Source organism: Branchiostoma belcheri, unplaced genomic scaffold (assembly GCF_001625305.1).
Source record: "Branchiostoma belcheri isolate BF01 breed outbred unplaced genomic scaffold, Haploidv18h27 scaffold93, whole genome shotgun sequence".
In the NCBI taxonomy this organism is placed as follows: Eukaryota; Metazoa; Chordata; class Leptocardii; order Amphioxiformes; family Branchiostomatidae; genus Branchiostoma; species Branchiostoma belcheri.
Genome location: NW_017804609.1, coordinates 1,119,514 through 1,139,048, shown reverse-complemented (window position 1 = coordinate 1,139,048; position 19,535 = coordinate 1,119,514). Strand labels below are relative to the sequence as shown.

The window sequence follows — 19,535 nt, the reverse complement described above, 5'->3', positions numbered from 1 at the left end:
ACAAAACCACAGGAATACAAACCTGGTATTGTGAATTTGGCGCATTACATAGCGACGTATACGACAGGCCGACACATGCTGGATTTTTGCGGAATATATGAATCGACACTGCTGTACGTATGTTCTGAGTTCTTGAGTCTTGGAGCTTCGGTAGCCTGGCTGCCGTCAACCAGAGTTATCACCACCATGCACTACCCAGGCCTAAAGCCAGGCCAGAGCCTCGGAATACGTGATCTTTTTTTTTTTTCTTGAGATCGGGCGAAAATCAATGCGCGCGCGGATGTCATCCATAAAATTAAATCGGTGTGGCCTTATATCGTACACTAGATCTTTCTGTTTGGCGAAGAAATCCTCTGGCAAAATTTTAATTTTGTTTTGGTGAATCTCTCCATTAATTAAGCCTGGGGGGAATCAGGATAATTGAGTATCGTATGAATCGCCGTTTTTTTTTCGAAGCTCGTTTTACAAGAAAAAAGGACCGTTATCACAGGATATAGTCTCCACCAGACTCCTTCGTGGCTAGTCAAATCTACGAGGCGGCCAAACTCCTCTGGCAAATATTCTCCTATATAACGTTGTATTAGTCTCCACCAGACTTCTTTTGCGGGCTGAATAAATCGTAGAAATCGGCCTAAAAGGGTATTAATTAGCGAGAGAAGGTAGCCGGCCATCGACGATCAAATTGGCCCCTCTCTGGCCGGCAACCTTTCTCGCCAATTAATACCCCTTTTAGGCCGATTTCTACGATTTGATCAGCCCGCAAAAGAAGTCTGGTAGAGACTAACGTTATATATAGCCAGCGTAGTTAGTTTGCTCTTTCCAGCCGCCTCCCCGGAAGCCTGGTATAGGCTGGGTGGAGGCTACATAATCTCCAAGCAGATCCCTTTCGATGGTAAAAAAACAGTATCAAATTGGCCAGGCAGTGTAGTTTACTCTTTCCAGCCGTCTCCCGAAGCCTATAGCCTCTACCAGGCACCGCGGACCGCTGGGGAAAATAGTAGAAATTGGCCGAAATAAAGGAATAATACCAGGGGAGTTAGCTGGCCAGAGAAGCTCTATTATATTTTGCGACACACGGAGTCGCTACGTTCTTTGAAGGTGGCAAATTGGAGCTTCTCTGGCCGGCTAACTCCCCTGGTTTTATTCCTTTATTTCGGCCGGTTTCTACTATTTTTTCCAGCGATCCGCGGTGCCTGGTAGAGGCTACGAAGCCTGGTATAGGCTAGTTTGAGGCTACAGAGGATGTCAGAAAGCGGAAACTGATCATGCCGCTCATCCGACCCGTAACAGCTGCTCTTCCTGTGTGGAAACAAGTGCACAAAACGGTCCAGTGATTAATTATGTATCACAAGTTATTGTCACCCAAAACGGGGTTTGGAGCTAGATATTAAATAACAGAAAACCGTCTGGCCCAAATCCGTAATCTCCAAGCAGATCCTAGGGTCGGAAATGGAGTAAGTATCCAAGCCTTGGCCTAGCCTCCACCAGGCCTTTCTACGGGAATACGGATCGTAGAATTCGGCAAAAAAGAGAATCACATGGGCCATCACAAATATTCTCCTATATATATAGCCAGCGTAGTTAGTATGTTAGAGACTAGGGTCCATCGCGGCGCGACCTAAGGTAGAGACAAAAAACGGGCGATATATAAAAAGCTAACGATCATTCCCCACAACCTCTGCTTTGAGAGTACAGATCTTACTGTAGATGTTCTCATCTTCGCGTGAAACCGTTTGGCTCCAATCGCCGTACTCTCCAAGCAGAGGTTGGTGGGTCCGGAAGATCGTTTAAGGCATATATGAAAAGGTAACAATCATTCCCCACCAACCTCTGCTTGGAGAGTACACGGTTATGTGACGCTGGGCACAGACCAGCTGCTTATATCCATCTCAAACTGGTTGAATACTAGTACTAGTAAACCCGAATATTTGAGTGTGAACGGGGTCTTAGCTCAGGTCGGACTGGCAGAGCCTAGCTATAGGGCTCCCTAGCCGGCCAGAGAAGAGAGAAAAACGACTTACGGATTAGCAAGTAATTAAGTTTCTCCAAAAACAGTTACTCAAGCAACTGGATATGATTTTGGACACTCTGGATACTACCCGAAACGTCTGACCGTTTCCAAAACCATATCCAGTTGCTTGAGTTTATTACTAGTACCTTCGCCAAGAATTGACGAAGGTTATGTTTTCGTGGCCGTGTGTGTGTGTGTCTGTGTGTCAACAGCATAACTCGAGAAAGCTTAGATGAATTATCTTGATATTTGGTAGGTGGGTAGGTCTTGATGAGAGCTCGATTTGATTAGATTTTGGGCCCCCTGGCGGCTTGTTATGGTACTGCAGCTGAACTTCCGGTTTTAATATCTCATGATCTAGACAAGCTATGGTGACGAAATTTGGATGGTAGGTAGCTCTTGTGCTGGGGAAGAAGTGACGTCAGTTTGGGCCCCCTAGCGGCTTGCTCTGGAACTGCAGGGCTATCTGTTTGAAAATATTCAAAACAGGATAACTCAAGAACCGGTTGACGGATCGTCGTGATTTTTGGTATGTAGGTAGCTTGCGTGATGCTTGATATGATTTTGTGACAATTATGCAAATGTGGATGTGATTTGCATAATTTATGGAGATATTCTATAAATCAGCTGCATTCCATGATAGGACTATTGAAGCTTGTGACATTGGTAATTGAGAAGGAGAAAAACACAGGCAGATATTGATTATGTAAATGGGGACTTAATTTGCATAATTAATGAGAAAATGTTATAATTTTGTAATGATAACTGCCTGGAATTTCATACTTGTGGTATTTGAAAGTTCAGTGAAGGTAAACATCATTAAACATAATGTATTTAAATCAGGACCTTATTTGCATAATTTATGAGGAAATAATAGAATGGCACTGTTTGCTAATATAAGACTGTCTTTTGGTTGAGAATATGATGAAGACTGATATAATTCATGGAAATGAGGATCCTATCTGCACAATCAGGGGGAATAATCTATATTTGTCAGCCATAAAGATTAACATCATTTGGCGAAGGTATGAGACCGCGGAACTCTAGTTTGTAACTGTTTTTGGCCTATCTTATTACCTGGATGTCTAATCTGCACGAGCGTAATTAAGTTTCTTTTGTGCCATCAGGTGTTCAGGACAGGTGAGAGTTCCTAACGCACGTGTCTGTGCATTTACAGCGTGGTGCAAGAGTCCTACACATGATGATCAGAGGAGGAAACTACAGTAATTCGGACCGTCGGTGTGACCCAAATCCTACCAGGACGGATCTATGAAACCAGGAGTAGAGGGAGGCCGTCAGATGCGTAGAAGGCCTTCCTGAAGGAGCGAACAAGCAGATGTACTAATAGCCTTCTCCCGGTACATCGAGAGTACGCGCCGATTCGACGTGCTCTCCTAGAAACACTCCCAGCATCACACAAGCACGAGTCACCAAGTGTTACTACCTAGAGAGAAAATGAACTCTGAACTGAACCAAGAGCAAAACTGTGCACCAAGAGACCACGTCTAGCGACATAATAGACGTTAAACATGGACAACAACAACAACAAAGAGTAGACGACATCAGAGACTGGACAGGCAGGTCCCTGGCTGACCGCACACAGATGGGAAAGGGCAGAGAGGAATGGAGGAAACTTGTGCTGGATGCGACCACAGACTCAGACCCTCCAGACGAGGATGTGACAAGGTGAAAGGTGAGTGAGTTTACGTCGTGCAAGGTGTGTGTGTGGGGGGGGTGCAAGGGGGGTTGCATAAGGGCCGGTCACAGAAACAAGATCGCGGAAAGGTACATACATTCATCCCTATCAAGATATCGAACCCTACTATGCACAATACTGGGTCTGTATCGGTATAGTCGGTATAACCGCCCCTCGGCGTAACACAACAGCTTCGCAGGCACGCGGCGCGGCGGCAGCTGGCTACATTACACCGATCGACTTGTTACACCTAGCCCTTGAACATCTAACTCTAGACTTTGTTTAAAGCTATCTAATGACAATGCCCCTACTGTACTTGGTGACAGCGAGTTCCACCAAGGGATACCTTTGACTTTATTGATAATTGAATCAGAGAAAAAGATTCATCATTAAAATTCTACAAGTCCTACTTTACACAAGGACGGAGTCACTGAAGGAGAGAAAGAGACGAATTAATTCATCCAAGGATGACTTTTATTGTTTCAACATTGCGAGTTCGACACCCAGCGTGACTACAGCATTCACAGTAAATAAACAACGTTTGTAACATGGAAAATAAAGCTGGTACGGTGCGTTACGGAACCTGGGGATATAGGACTCCCCTCATGCACATACAGGTATGACCAAAACTATGCAGAAAGAAGTCCTCACAACTGTTACATGTTATATGTTGACCCTACATCAGACGGAGCTGGGTTGTGTTTATGACGTGTCTGCTAGCGGCGGCGACTGGGGTGCTCAGCAATGGTGTGCGCGGCTGGGCGTGCTGACTGGCTCACATACCTAGTGGAAGAGTTAAAAAAACGATGACAAAGTTTGAGATGACCTTTTATTGCTTGTTATGATGTTGGATAAACTACTGTTGGATAAACATTGTACAAACTACAGCTGTGTGGTACAGGACCTACAGATTAACTACTGTTGGATATAACATTGTACAGACTGCAGCTGTACGGTACAGGACCTACAGATTAACTACTGTTGGCTCATTGTACAGACTGCAGCTGTGTGGTACAGGACCTACAGATTAACTACTGTTGGATATAACATTGTACAGACTGCAGCTGTACGGTACAGGACCTACAGATAAACTACTGTTGGCTATAACATTGTACAGACTGCAGCTGTACGGTACAGGACCTACAGATTATCTACTGTTGGCTATAACATTGTACAGACTACAGCTGTGTGGTACAGGACCTACAGATTAACTACTGTTGGCTATAACATTGTACAGACTACAGCTGTACGGTACAGGACCTACAGATAAACTACTGTTGGCTATAACATTGTACAGACTGCAGCTGTACGGTACAGGACCTACAGATTATCTACTGTTGGCTATAACATTGTACAGACTACAGCTGTGTGGTACAGGACCTACAGGTGTGGTTTCAACTCACCTTGCCGCCTCTCCCATTCACCGTCCCATCCCGGGACAACGGCCACACGTCTTTGGGCAATTCATTCTGATGTTGAAGCTTGATTGGCACCTGTGTCGGTTTCTCTCACATGACATCAAAGGCGAGTCCTTACATTCTGTAAGAGGAGGTGGAAAAAACAAAGACTAAGTCAATGGCTTCCAACACATCGTCTCGTCACGCTAGTAAAGGCATCAGTGCGGAGTGGAGCAGATTTCATCACAGGGATTTTTCTAGAAAAATTTAGCATGAGGGAGCAGATCGCAAGCATCCGAGGGGGAGCAAAGCATCTAAGGGGGGATTTTTATGAGAGTAACACGGTGTGAAATGCTAGAATACATTGCTGTATTGTTTTTAAATCTTTACTGGAAAAATGCCATTTTGAGAAAGACTAAATGGTGTGTAAATAGCCACTAAGGGTTCAATCTGAGAATTGATATGAAGGAGCTGGCTGGTTACATGAGGGAGCAGCTCCCCTATTCTCCTGTTTAGAAAAAACCCTGTCATCGTGAAGGTGGAAGATCGGATAGTTATCACACGGGCCGGAACACCCGTATCGAACGTAATCGCGGCCCAGGTAGGACATAAAACATCGTACAGAGTACTGTTGTACGGTACAGGACCTACAGATGTGGTTTCGACTCACCTTGGCGCTTCTGCAGCACGTCCCGAAGCTCCTGGACCTCCGATTCGATGTCATCCAGCAGATCCGTGGGAGCGGCTTGGGCGGACATGACCACCAGGGCGGCTATCGCCAAGGCAACCAGCACTGCGGAATTCATGGTTCTCTCCGTCTGATAAAAAAATCACGAATCAACGTTAACCATTGTTGTCTAGTGTAGTCGTATTAACGACGTTTTTCCACAAATACAGTTTAAATGCATCAGAACCAGGGCTGCTATAGCCAAGCCAACCAGCACTGTAGAATTCATGCTTCTCTCCGTCTAAAAAAACATGAACCAACGTTAATCTTATGTTGTCCAGCGGGAACCACGTTTGGGAGGGAGAAACAAACATTTCACCCTGTAGCTGTCAACTGTAGGTGTCAACTGTAGTCAACTGTCAGTCCACAAAACTTCTAGGTCTAGCTCACACTAGCGTAAAAGTTAGTCAAACTTTCGGAGCAGATGTTTCTAAATGTTAACAATACACCGACAGGCATAGCTGCATGGTAGTGTAACTGAATTAACTCGGACATACCTTAGGTAAGTTCCTGGCGTACTGCGGCAGATCTCGTCTGAAGATGTCAGAATGGCTCGATGAAACACTGGAGACGCGAAGCAAAATATATACTGTTTCGCACTGCAATTAAGCAGATGAGTTATAATGGGCACTTCTGATTGGTTGGTTGCTGAAATTGTAGTCTTGTAATAGTCTGTAATTACATGTTCCATTGTTAGGGTTGGCCTGAGGCAAGATATATCAAACTCTTTCAAACTGAACTTATGCAGATGGCAATAATTGGTCCTGCTAATTGGTCAGTAGTCTTGCGGTAGTCTGTAATTACATGTTACATTGTGTTTTTCTAGGTGTGGCTGATCTTTGTGATTCAAAAGTTCTCAAACAACCGTTGGAAAAAGGCTCATTCCCATATAATGACTTTAAATTGTGAAATTATGTCATTATATGGAAATGCGCCTTGGAATTACGTCCATTTTTCACGGAGGTATTCAGTGTTGAATGATCTTGCTTTTAAAATATTAGTATTTTAGACGCTTCAATTTCGGGTGCGAAAATGAAGAAATAGAGGATAAAAAGTACACATATGGACAGGGAAACACATCATAATTACATGTACAAAGAAATGTATTACTAGTATATGGGAATGTGCCTTTAGGCTGGGCCATTCCCAAACGGTTGTTCGAGAACTGCTAAATCCTTCGTACTATAACGTATGTATGCTCCACCTGTTCTTACTGTTACTGTACAACTGTTTTAAGAAGCGAGAAGATCGAAGCAGAACCTGTACATATGTAGTTTTACTACAGATACATTTTAGTCTACCATCACTATTTACCGTGACCTGTTCTTAGTTCACAATGAGGAAAATGTACAATAAATGTATTTCTATATTTTAATTACAGACTACCGTAAACTGCTGCTGTCAGCAGTACCCATTATAGTGTGCGCTTGCGTGCAAGACTTCTTCAATACAATTTCCATCTGTGTACTTTTATTCCTTTATTTCTTACACGTTATCGCACATGAAATTGTCTAGGCTGGATCTGGAGTTAGTATGTATTAACTATCTCCCCAGGTCCAATAGAATATAATTATAATTTAGAAATACTAAAATAGGAAGGTTTTTCCAACTTAAGACTGTGGACTTCTCATTCCCCGCAGGCCACAGAGAAAAACACATTTTTCATTCATTTCAGATCATTCAACACTGAATACCTCCATAAAAAGTGGAGGTAATTCCAAGGCGCATTTCCATATAATGACATAATTTCATAATTTTAAGTCATTATATGGGAATGCGCCTTTGGCTAGGCTTTTTTTCAGACGGTTATTTGAGAACTTTTGAATCACAAAGATCAGCCACACCTAGAAAAACACAATGTAACATGTAATTACAGACTACCGCAAAACTACTGACCAATTAGCAGGACCAATTATTGCCATCTGCATAAGTTCAGTTTAAAAGAGTTTGATATATCTTGCCTCAGGCCAACCCTAACAATGGAACATGTAATTACAGACTATTACAAGACTACAAGTTCAGCAACCAACCAATCAGAAGTGCCCATTATAACTCATCTGCTTAATTGCAGTGCGAAACAGTATATATTTTGCTTCGCGTCTCCAGTGTTTCATCGAGCCATTCTGACATCTTCAGACGAGATCTGCCGCAGTACGCCAGGAACTTACCTAAGGTATGTCCGAGTTAATTCAGTTACACTACCATGCAGCTATGCCTGTCGGTGTATTGTTAACATTTAGAAACATCTGCTCCGAAAGTTTGACTAACTTTTACGCTAGTGTGAGCTAGACCTAGAAGTTTTGTGGACTGACAGTTGACTACAGTTGACACCTACAGTTGACAGCTACAGGGTGAAATGTGTTTCTCCCTCCCAAACGTGGTTCCCGCTGGACAACATAAGATTAACGTTGGTTCATGTTTTTTTAGACGGAGAGAAGCATGAATTCTACAGTGCTGGTTGGCTTGGCTATAGCAGCCCTGGTTCTGATGCATTTAAACTGTATTTGTGGAAAAACGTCGTTAATACGACTACACTAGACAACAATGGTTAACGTTGATTCGTGAATTTTTTATCAGACGGAGAGAACCATGAATTCCGCAGTGCTGGTTGCCTTGGCGATAGCCGCCCTGGTGGTCATGTCCGCCCAAGCCGCTCCCACGGATCTGCTGGATGACATCGAATCGGAGGTCCAGGAGCTTCGGGACGTGCTGCAGAAGCGCCAAGGTGAGTCGAAACCACATCTGTAGGTCCTGTACCGTACAACAGTACTCTGTACAATGTTATATCCAACAGTAGTTAACCCGTAGGTCCTGTACCGTACAGCTGCAGTCTGTACAATGTTATAGCCAACAGTAGTTAATCTGTAGGTCCTGTACCGTACAGCTGCAGTCTGTACAATGTTATAGCCAACAGTAGTTAATCTGTAGGTCCTGTACCGTACAGCTGCAGTCTGTACAATGTTGTAGCCAACAGTAGTTTATCTGTAGGTCCTGTACCGTACAGCTGTAGTTTGTACAATGTTATAGCCAATAGTAGTTAATCTGTAGGTCCTGTACCGTACAGCTGCAGTCTGTACAATGTTATAGCCAACAGTAGTTTATCTGTAGGTCCTGTACCGTACAGCTGTAGTTTGTACAATGTTATAGCCAATAGTAGTTTATCTGTAGGTCCTGTACCGTACAGCCGTAGTCTGTACAATGTTATATCCAACAGTAGTTTATCTGTAGGTCCTGTACCGTACAGCTGTAGTTTGTACAATGTTATATCCAACAGTAGTTAATCTGTAGGTCCTGTACCAGCTGCAGTCTGTACAATGTTATATCCAACAGTAGTTAATCTGTAGGTCCTGTACCGTACAGCTGCAGTCTGTACGACGTTATATCCAACAGTAGTGGTGATGTTTATTGCAAATCCATGCCCAAGAGCTGATTGGAAGAACATAGGATTGGAAGATAGGATTGGAAGATAAAATAAGAAACAGTAAAAATGATAATAAGTAATTCTAATGCTTTTTTTGATATAGTTATTGTTTGGTTTGATTTCTGTTTTGTGTGCAGTGGAGTATGGAATGGCCGACATTTTGCGAAATGTATAAATTGGGAGGTTTTCGTAGAAATGCAGTTTTTTTGTAGTCAGGAAGGTTAATAAAGTTAGGGAACATTTTGGTGACCAGTTCAAATAACTTATATCTTCTATAATGAGGGCAATGGCAAATAACCATACCCAGCTTGTGTCCACTGTGCAGGCCGTAGCCTTAGTCTCCATATCTACTTTGATAGAGTGGCGAGACGATGCGTTGTTGGAAGCCATTGACTTAGTCTTTGTTTTTCCATCCTTACAGGGTGTAATGACAATCCGTCATACACGTGTACGGGTTACCAACATCTGTGTAGATCCCATCCGTTAATGCAACAAAGGTGCAAAAAGACGTGTGGCCTGTGTTGATGACGAATGGGACGAGGAATACTAGCGGCGAGGTGAGTTGAAACCACACTTGTAGCTTCTATACCGTTCAGCACGTTGTATTCTGTACATATAGAATACAACGTGCACGGGGTATTCCGTATCGCCCTGGGTATCGGCCCGACCGCGAGTCGGATCGCCCGACGGCCGACGTAGTTTATCTGTAGCTTCTGTAGCTGTAGTTTGTACAATGTTTATCCAACAGTAACCCCGACTTAAAATGGCATAACATCATAACAAGCAATAAAAGGTCATGTCAAACTTTGTCATCGTTTTTTTAAACTCTTCCACTAGGTATGTGAGCCAGTCAGCACGCCCAGCCGCGCACACCATTGCTGAGCACCCCAGTCGCCGCCGCTAGCAGACACGTCATAAACACAACCCAGCTCCGTCTGATGTAGGGTCAACATATAACATGTAACAGTTGTGAGGACTTCTTTCTGCATAGTTTTGGGCATACCTGTATGTGCATGAGGGGAGTCCTATATCCCCAGGTTCCGTAACGCACCGTACCAGCTTTATTGTCTGTGTTCACAACATTGTTCACACAATACCACCGCCATATCACGTACATAACATAGCTACATGTAAACGTACCGTCATATCGTGTGTTGTTATACTAGTATATTGCCGGCTCCATTTTCCATGTTACAAACGTTGTTTATTTACTGTGAATGCTGTAGTCACACTGGGTGTCGAACTCGCAATGTTGAAACAATAAAAATCATCCTTGGATGAATTAATTCGTCTCTTTCTCTCCTTCAGTGACTCCGTCCTTGTGTAAAGTAGGACTTGTAGAATGATGGTTCTTTTTTCTCGAGGAGTCAGTAGGTAACTAGTCTGATAAGTCTTAGTTTTAGAAATGTTAATTGCAAATTCATGCCCGAGGGCTAATTGCAGAGAAAGAAGAGAAGCATATAGTTTAAAAACAAACAAAGGGTACATATAAAAACTACATGTGTTAGTAACTACTATGAAACTACTAGTAAAAACTACTGGGTTTGACTTTTTTTTGGAGACAGAGGAAGACAAAGGATCCCACTTTTTCTGTAATTTGTGGGTTTTCAGATGTTAAGAGAAGAGTAGTTTTCCTTTCGTCTGTATATGTGTGAAAGTTTGGGTAGAATTTGGAGACTACGCCAAAGAGTTCATTTCATTTTAGAAAGGGATCAGTTCAAATCACCTTCAACCACAAACATAAGGACTAACGTCGTGTGGCGTCGGGTGGTGTAGTGGTTAGAGCATTCGACTATGAAGTGGGGAGACCCGGGTTCGATTCGTACCTGCGTCTGGATATGCGCCCCGACGTGGAAAGGCACTTAACACGACTTTCCTCACTCCACCCAGGTGTGAATGGGTACCTAACTTAAGTCGTATTGAGTCACCTTGTGGCGCCGAATGGCAGCCGCGCAGACCCTTGCGACAGTTCCACAAAAGATTGTGGAACAAATATGTGTATTATTTGATTGTTGTGTATTATATGTATCATTTGATTGTTGTGATTTGTATTGATTATGTGATAATTATGTGAAACCCTGCATCAATTCAACCATATAAAGGCTGCGACTGCAAGGTACTGTTTGGACAATAAAAACCAACGTCACGGTTCAGTTGCGCACCAAAAATGACCCCAACATGGACATTATAGCGTCCATTAACATTCTTCAAACTTTGATTTTTTCATAACAGTTACAATTAGGACACAAATAATATAAAAGATACAAATAAAACCAACTAACTATCGTTATATAAATTCAACTTCTCGTTTTTCAGTTATTGTAGATATAAAAGAACACATCTGTTTTCTGATGGGTGGTTCGATTGGCCATTAGATGGGAATGCGCCTTTGGCTAGGCTTTTTTCAAACGTTTGTTTGAGAACTGATCAATCACATTTATCAGCCACAACTAGAACAAGAAGCCATAGGTGACAATTCTCCGTGAAGTATTATATATTGCAACAAAAAGAAGTAGCCATTGGCGACAATTCTCTGTGAAGTGTGATAAATCGAACAAAGAAAAATTGTTTAAACGCGCGTCGGCTCAGTCATCTTAAGACGCAACAACCAATCAGAGATGCGAGATGCCTACACGTGACGCGGGAAGGGCGCGCGATGCCCGAAATATTTTTGCGTCAATATTCAGCGCCGTGATTCAAGAGATTAATACCCGGAAACAATTTTTTTCTTGTTTTGAACGCATTAACATGCATTTACGCTAATCTAGTATGATTCAGGGTTACTTTTTTTTTAACCTGCCATGGCCAGATTATCTAAAGATGTGTGTATTGTGTGTACAATCTATAGAAAGAGAAATGTACATCAGGTCCGATCATCCGATTTTCACGTTTCGGTTTTTTGGACTCGATTCATGAACGTATTTTGGTTTGGCTCCTGGAATGTGCAAAAAAATGACTCCCGGGACTGTCTACAGGGAACACTCGCACATTCGCGGTGTATCAGGACAGCGCGACTGGTCGTCATTAGCGCAGTAACAGTTGCATAAACGGACGAAACCATTTCAAAGAAATGGGGATGTTTCGAAAATAAGCATTTACTCCAATATCAAAACAGCTACGGTAAAAATAAAAAGACGTGCATCATCCCGGACATAATGCAACACCACATGCGAAATTACACAGAAATGCGACGTACGGAAGAATGCGTTTTGGCTGCGAACATCTTCCAAAAAACTTGGCATCTCTTAACCATGGGCAAAAACATCTGGAACCACTTATAAAAACCACCCCGTATCTGCATGAACATTTTTGAACCCCACTGCTATTCCAAACAACGCGTTTTTCTGGACCATTCCAATTCGCCTCGTAATTGTAGGGGTGCGTCTGCGATATTACATTGACCGCGAAAGCAGCAACGGCAAAAATACACATTCGTGCATCAACACGGGCATGCCCGCAGACGGCGTATAAAATTGCGTGCCGATTACACAAAGAGAACCCAGTGTTTTGACTGCGAACATGAAAAATCAGCCGATTACAACACTCCGTCCGGAGGTCCTGACCTCCTTCACGGAGTAAAAACACAATGCAACATGTAATCACAGACTATCACGCGACTACAAGTGTAGCAACCAACCAATAAGAAGTACCCATTATAGCTCATCTGCTTAATTGCAGTGCGAAACAGTATATATTTTGCTTCGCGTCTCCAGTTTTTTATCGAGCCATTCTGACATCTTCAGACGAGATCTGCCGCAGTACGCCAGGAACTTACCTAAGGTATGTCCGAGTTAATTCAGTTACACTACCATGCAGCTAATAGCCTATGCCTGTCGGTGTAGTGCCTGTACATGTGTTAACATTTAGAAACATCTGCTCCGAAAGTTTAACTAAATTCTACGCTAGTGTGAGCTAGACTTTGTGACTTGTAAATTTTTGTTGCACTTGTCTCAAGGAGCTAATTTTGTCTCTGCATGCCACCACAAAGAGTCATTTAACCTCAAGACTTTTGCCATTTTAAATTCCGAGTGGATTGTTTCCCACCGGAACTATTCGGCAATGCTGAACCGCAGTAAAACTGTAAAGATAACTTTGTCCAAGAAAAAAAGTTGTTTGTGGCTGACCCCGGCAAAATTCCGCCAAACACTAGCCACTTTTTTTCGGAGGGGGTTCCGCTGGCAAGGGGCATGAAGTTTTCGATCCTACAGTTGAATTTCAAACCTTCAGAAACGCGACCGTTTATAGAGACGGACAAGTTTTGTGGACAGACAGACTGTTCCCACAGTTGACAGCTACAGGGTGAAATGTTTGTGTTTCTCTCTCCCAAACGTGGTTCCCGCTGGACAACATAAGATTAACGTTGGTTCATGTTTTTTATCAGACGGAGAGAAGCATGAATTCTACAGTGCTGGTTGGCTTGGCTGTAGCAGCCCTGGTTCTGATGCATTTAAACTGTATTTGTGAAGAAAAAACGTCGTTAATGCTCGCTATACAACACAAGGTTAACGTTGATTCGTGATTTTTTTATTAGACGGAGAGAACCATGAATTCCGCAGTGCTGGTTGCCTTGGCGATAGCCGCCCTGGTGGTCATGTCCGCCCAAGCCGCTCCCACGGATCTGCTGGAGGACATCGAAGCGGAGATCCTGGAGCTTCGGGACGTGCTGCAGAAGCGCCAAGGTGAGTCGAAACGATCTTCCACCTTCACTGTGAGATCTACTCCACTCTAGCCTGTACCAGGCACCGCGGATCGCTGGAAAAATAGTAGAAATTGTCCGAAATAAAGGTATAATACCAGGGGAGTTAGCCGGCCAGAGAAGATCCATTTTTTCCGTGAGTCGCAAAATGGAGCTTCTCTGGCCGGCTAACTCCCCTGGTATTATTCCTTTATTTCGGACAATTTCTACTATTTTTCCAGCGATCCGCGGTGCCTGGTACAGGCTAGCTCCACTCCGCAATGATGCCTTTGATAGCGTGACGAGACGATGTGTTGGAAGCCATTGACTTAGTCTTTGTTTTTCCACCTCTCACAGGATGTGTTGATACAGCTTCAGCCTATAGGTGTAACAGAAACAAACACAAGTGCGGCCGGAGAAGCCATTTCATGGAAACCGAATGCAGGAAGACGTGCAGCTACTGCTAGCGCCATGCAGTCAGCACGCCCAGCCTACTCTCCAAGCAGAGGTGGGGTTTGGGGGTATTTTTAGCGTGTTTTAGGCTTTTTTTGTCAGGGTTTCTCTTTTGCACCGATTTTTTTTACCCAACCCTAACTTGGTGGGAAAAAATTCAGTGCAAAAGAAAAACCCTGACAAAAAAAGCCTAAAAACACGATAAAAATACCCCAAAACCCTACCTCTGCTTGGAGAGCACGCCCAGCCGCGCACACCATTGCTGAGCACCCCGGTCGCCGCCGCTAGCAGACACGTCATAAACAAAACCCAGCTCCGTCTGATGTAGGGTCAACATATAACATGTAACAGTTGTGAGGACTTCTTTCTGCATAGTTTCGGTCATACCTGTATGTGCATGAGGGGAGTCCTATATCCCCAGGTTCCGTAACGCACCGTACCAGCTTTATTGTCTGTGTTCACAACATTGTTCACACAATACCACCGCCATATCACGTACATAACATAGCTACATGTAAACGTACCGTCATATCGTGTGTTGTTATACATGTACTAGTATATTGCCGGCTCCAATTTCCATGTTACAAACGTTGTTTATTTACTGTGAATGCTGTAGTCACGCTGGGTGTCGAACTCGCAATGTTGAAACAATAAAACTCATCCTTGGATGAATTAATTCGTCTCTTTCTCTCCTTCAGTGACTCTGTCCTTGTGTAAAGTAGGACTTGTAGAATGATGGTTCTTTTTTCTCGACTTCAAAATTATCTTTTGACAATAAAGTCAAAGGTATCTCTTCCGTCCATACACATTCTGCGGTAAAGAAACACTAGAAATGTCAGTTGAACAGAGAATACAGTGCACACCCTCCTGACTGTCGGCGTCTTTTAATTTAGTGGCCCTCCAGATATTTTCTGAATGATGACAGCGTCCATTGTTTATCTATAATTGCCCCAGCGCCTTACTTTATGTGCTACCACCCCTTTGTCTCTGACTACATTGGTGTGAGAGGCCAGAAGGTACATTCCTCCATGATTGGCCCTTCTCACGGCAGAAAGTGCCGCTTTCAGAGTCACCCAGGCACTATTTGGGTCCTTTTGCTTTTAACTCCAAACTCTGCTTTTTTTGACCATAAAGTTATTGTCATTTCCTCCGTCCATAAACATTGTGCGGTAAAGAAACACTAGAAACTTCTGAACAGAAAATTTTGAAATTATGTCATTATATGGAAATGCGCCTTGGAATTACCTCCACTTTTCATGGAGGTATTCAGTGCTGAATGATCTGAACTTGTGAATGAAAAATGTGTTTTCTTTTCGGTTGCCTGCGGGGTATGAGAAGTCCCCAGTCCTAAGTTGGAAAATCCTTCCTATTTGAGAATTTCTAAATTATAATTATATTCTATTGGACCTGGGGAGATAGTTAACACATACTAACTCCAGATCCAGCCTAGACAATTTCATGTGCGATAATGTGTAAGAAATAAAGGAATAAAAGTACACAGATGGAGATTGTACTGAAGAAGTCTTACCGTCGTCTGTAATTAAATGCTTTGTGTTTCTCTGTGTGTCACAGGCTGATCGATCGGATTTAGCAGTTCTCAAACTACTGTTTGGAAAAAGCCCATCCTAAGGCGCATTCCCATATAATGACTACATTTCTTCGTACATGTAATTACGATGTGTTTCCCTGTCCATATGTGTACCTTTTATCCTCTTATTCTTCATTTTCGCACCTGAAAGTCAAGTTCAGACGGAGAGTCAATAGGTAACAAGTTTTTAGTTTTAATATGGAGTTAAAAGACAAATTCTTTGTTGCAGAGGAACGTGGTTGTGCCTACCCTTTTCAACAAGAAGTTTGTGTGAGCTAATCCTACGTCTTGTAGTGGCTATTCTGTGTCGTATTTTTGTTATCTTTAAATAGTTTTCCTCGTTGTAAGTGGTTTTAAGTAATTTGTATGATCGTAGTTTGTTGTTGTTACGAATTTCTCTGTAAAAGTTTGGAGATACATGTCTTATAATATAAATATATCCACCTCAGGCCTGAGTGAAGGCATAATCACGGTGAGGATTGCACCCCTCTGGAACAAAGGTTATGTAAATGTTGTAATCTGAATAGAATAGAGGACGAATGTCACTTTGTTATAGAATGTAGATTATATAGTAAAGAGAGAAGTGATCTGTATAGGCTTGTACAAAACCTATTTCCTTATTTCATACACTTGAGCACTGTAGAAAAATTCATATTCCTGATGCGACTTGACAAACCTTCCATCGATAAACATATCTGTTCATTTATCTCTACCATAACTGAAAAGCGAGAAGTCCAATTTATGTAATGATAGTTAGTTTTATTTTGTATATATTTCTCCATTATGTTTTGTTTTGACCTGTACTTAGCCCAGTGTGGCAAAAATGTGCAATAAAGGTCGTCATTCATTCATTGATAGATGATCGATCATGAGACTCTGAGATCTTTTGTTTCTTATCTATGCGGGAGCCTTCTTGGCCGGGAGGGTCTGTTGTGGTTGATTGCTAATCTCCAAGCAGATCATTATCGGTGGCAAAAGACAGTATCCATTATAATGAAAGTTTATTGCAAATTCATGCCCGAGGGCTAATTGCAAGAACATGATAACAACAGTAAACAGTAGAATGATAATAAGTGATGCTAATGCTACTTTATATATACATTTGTAGTTATTGTTGGGTTTGATTTCTTTTCCGTGTGCAGTGGAGTATGAAATGGCCGACGTTTTGCGAGATATATGAATTGGGAGGTGTTAATAGAAATGCAGTTTTTTGTAGGCTGGGAAGGTGAATAAAGCTGGGGAACATTTTGGTGACCATTTCAAATAACTGATCTCTTTCGGTGCTATAATGAGAGCAATGACAAATAAAGTGCATTTCATCCTCCACTGCGTTTCCTGTACAATATTTACATATTCTGTCGTTAACAGACAATTGTTTGTATCTACCCTTTTCTATTTCTAATGTATGAGCGCTAACTCTAAGCTTACATATGGCTGATCTAACATCGAAGTCTTTGATGTGAAGATAACGTTCCATTGTGTATACAGGTTTCAGATGATTCATAATAGCCTCCTGTGCAGGCCCCGCGGCGGTGGAAAAGAGTTTTTAACGCGTTATTTTAATACAGCCGGCCATCCTACATAGCCGCCGAGAGAACGTTGCTTTCGGCCCACGTGGGCGGAAAGCAACCTTCTCTCGGCGGCTAGATCTTGCGGGGCCTGCACAGGAGGCTAGTATCCATTAGTCATAGGAGTTTAGCTGGCCACTGACGGGATCTGCTGACACTGAAACAGGGAGGAGCATTCCTTTTCAAAATGGTGCTGTTGCCCCTCCCTGTTGACAATTAACAGCAGTACGAATTTTCCCGGCCGCTAAAGGGCCCTTTACAAGCGATTTGGGCCGTGTCTATACGGAATCACCCAAAGCGGTTTACATGTGGTTTACCCCGAAGCCGGTTTCAAGTGGCTCCATGTGAACGCCCCGAAATCACATTGAAAGCGCCTCGATCCCAAGCCACTTCTAGAGGTGGTTTCGAATCGGTTTCCCCGCATCGCGATTTGCGTCTGAACGCAATGTGATTTCAATGTAACTTCGCCTGGTCATGGATTACGGGGTGATATTTCTTTTTTTATATGCAATACCAACTTTTACGTGGCAGCAACTTAAAGAGCAGTAATGGTCAAATAATGTGTCCGTTCTAGGGCGAGCTTCACCGCCTCTGGCGGGACCACGTCGGCATTCGGCCGAGATACGCTGGGAGGGGGGCATCAGCAAGCAGGTCGTTGACCTCTGACATTAATAACACGCCACCTTGCGTGTTATCATCAAACAGCAATAAATGTAGCTCAAGCGTATTGTGTTCGGACACGGTTTCACAGGTGTGTGTGGCCCGTGGACCAGATGTGAGGAATGTGAGTTACCCGAATCGCGGTTTGGGTGATTCCGTATAGACACGGCCTTATAGCGCACATCTCAGCTGGCGTTTGTGCGCGCCATGGAAAGAAGAAGAACACTGAGAGCATCACAACAACACAAGGGTCGGTGGCTAGCTAAACTCCTATGGCTAATGAAAAATCGGGTTTCAACGCCCTAAAACTGCACTGGATACCTTTAACCTATGGTACAAACAGTGGTTTTTGTGTGGGTATCTTGGTAGTTTTCCAACACGTTTTTGCGGCGTAACAATGTTGATCTTTCACTCCCCAAATGTCATTATGAACCCAGGTAGGCATCAGCGCAAGAATATGTGTATGAAAACAACGATGCTTGTTATGGTACTGCAGCTGAACTTCTGGTTTTGATATCTCATGATCTAGACATGATCTAGGGGCACGAAATTTAAATGGCAGGTAGCTCTTGTGCTGGGGAAAAAGTGACGTAGGTTTGCCCCCCCCCTAGCGGCCTGGTCTGGAACTGCAAGGGCGTTTGTTTTAAAAAAGGATAACTAGCAAGAACCAGTTAACGGATCGTCGTGATTTTGGTATGTAGGTAGCTTAAAAGATGCTTGACATGATTATGTGACAATTATGCAAATATGGATGTAGTTTGACCCGTTAACGTTATCTTCTTTAATATATGTATAATGTCCTTGGCCAGATCGTGCTTTGGACCTGTGCCTATAATCTCCAAGCAGATCCCTATCGGTGGAAAAAGACAGTAATTCCATTAGCCATAGCTAAACTCCTATGGCTAATGGATACTGTCTTTTCCCACCGATAGGGATCTGCTTGGAGATTACTGTGCCTAGGCTACTTTTGTCAACTTTTGCTGAGATATGAACCCGTGATCTTGACTTTCGTATATTTTTCCCGACGTTTGAAACGACAGACGACAAGTACTAGTATTATGTGTAAACCCGTTTTCCTGACGTCACGCACCGACATCCGGGTGTTTTGACCAGACCGTCAAAAGCGAGGGTCTTCTGCCAGTTAATCCGTGAATACCGCAACAAAATGTTGTACGTCTCGATACAATATTAAAAGTCTGGTTTGAATCAATATGATAGAAAATATCAAACTTGAAGTATTTCATATTATACGATAAAATATTCATAACCCCGATAAGGGTTAATAAACTCTTAGAAGGTTAAATTCAACTCAAGTATATAAGTTTCGTTTTGATGCGGT

At 42.9% G+C, this 19,535-nt stretch overlaps 3 long non-coding RNA genes across 3 annotated transcripts; 2 read left to right on the top strand and 1 right to left on the bottom strand.

Moving 5' to 3' along the window:
• Nucleotides 1–4,159: 4,159 nt before the first annotated feature.
• LOC109488301 lies at nt 4,160–6,451 on the bottom strand. The gene is made up of 4 exons (XR_002141336.1): nt 6,329–6,451; nt 5,775–5,922; nt 5,111–5,246; nt 4,160–4,490 (listed from the first exon to the last, which is right to left on the bottom strand). It is a non-coding gene; the product is annotated as an uncharacterized LOC109488301 (long non-coding RNA).
• A 1,430-nt stretch (nt 6,452–7,881) lies between these two features.
• LOC109488300 lies at nt 7,882–10,538 on the top strand. The gene is made up of 4 exons (XR_002141335.1): nt 7,882–8,004; nt 8,409–8,556; nt 9,674–9,809; nt 10,090–10,538. It is a non-coding gene; the product is annotated as an uncharacterized LOC109488300 (long non-coding RNA).
• Nucleotides 10,539–12,926: 2,388 nt separating this feature from the next.
• On the top strand, nt 12,927–14,320 carry LOC109488302. The gene is made up of 3 exons (XR_002141337.1): nt 12,927–13,032; nt 13,784–13,931; nt 14,285–14,320. It is a non-coding gene; the product is annotated as an uncharacterized LOC109488302 (long non-coding RNA).
• Nucleotides 14,321–19,535: the final 5,215 nt, after the last annotated feature.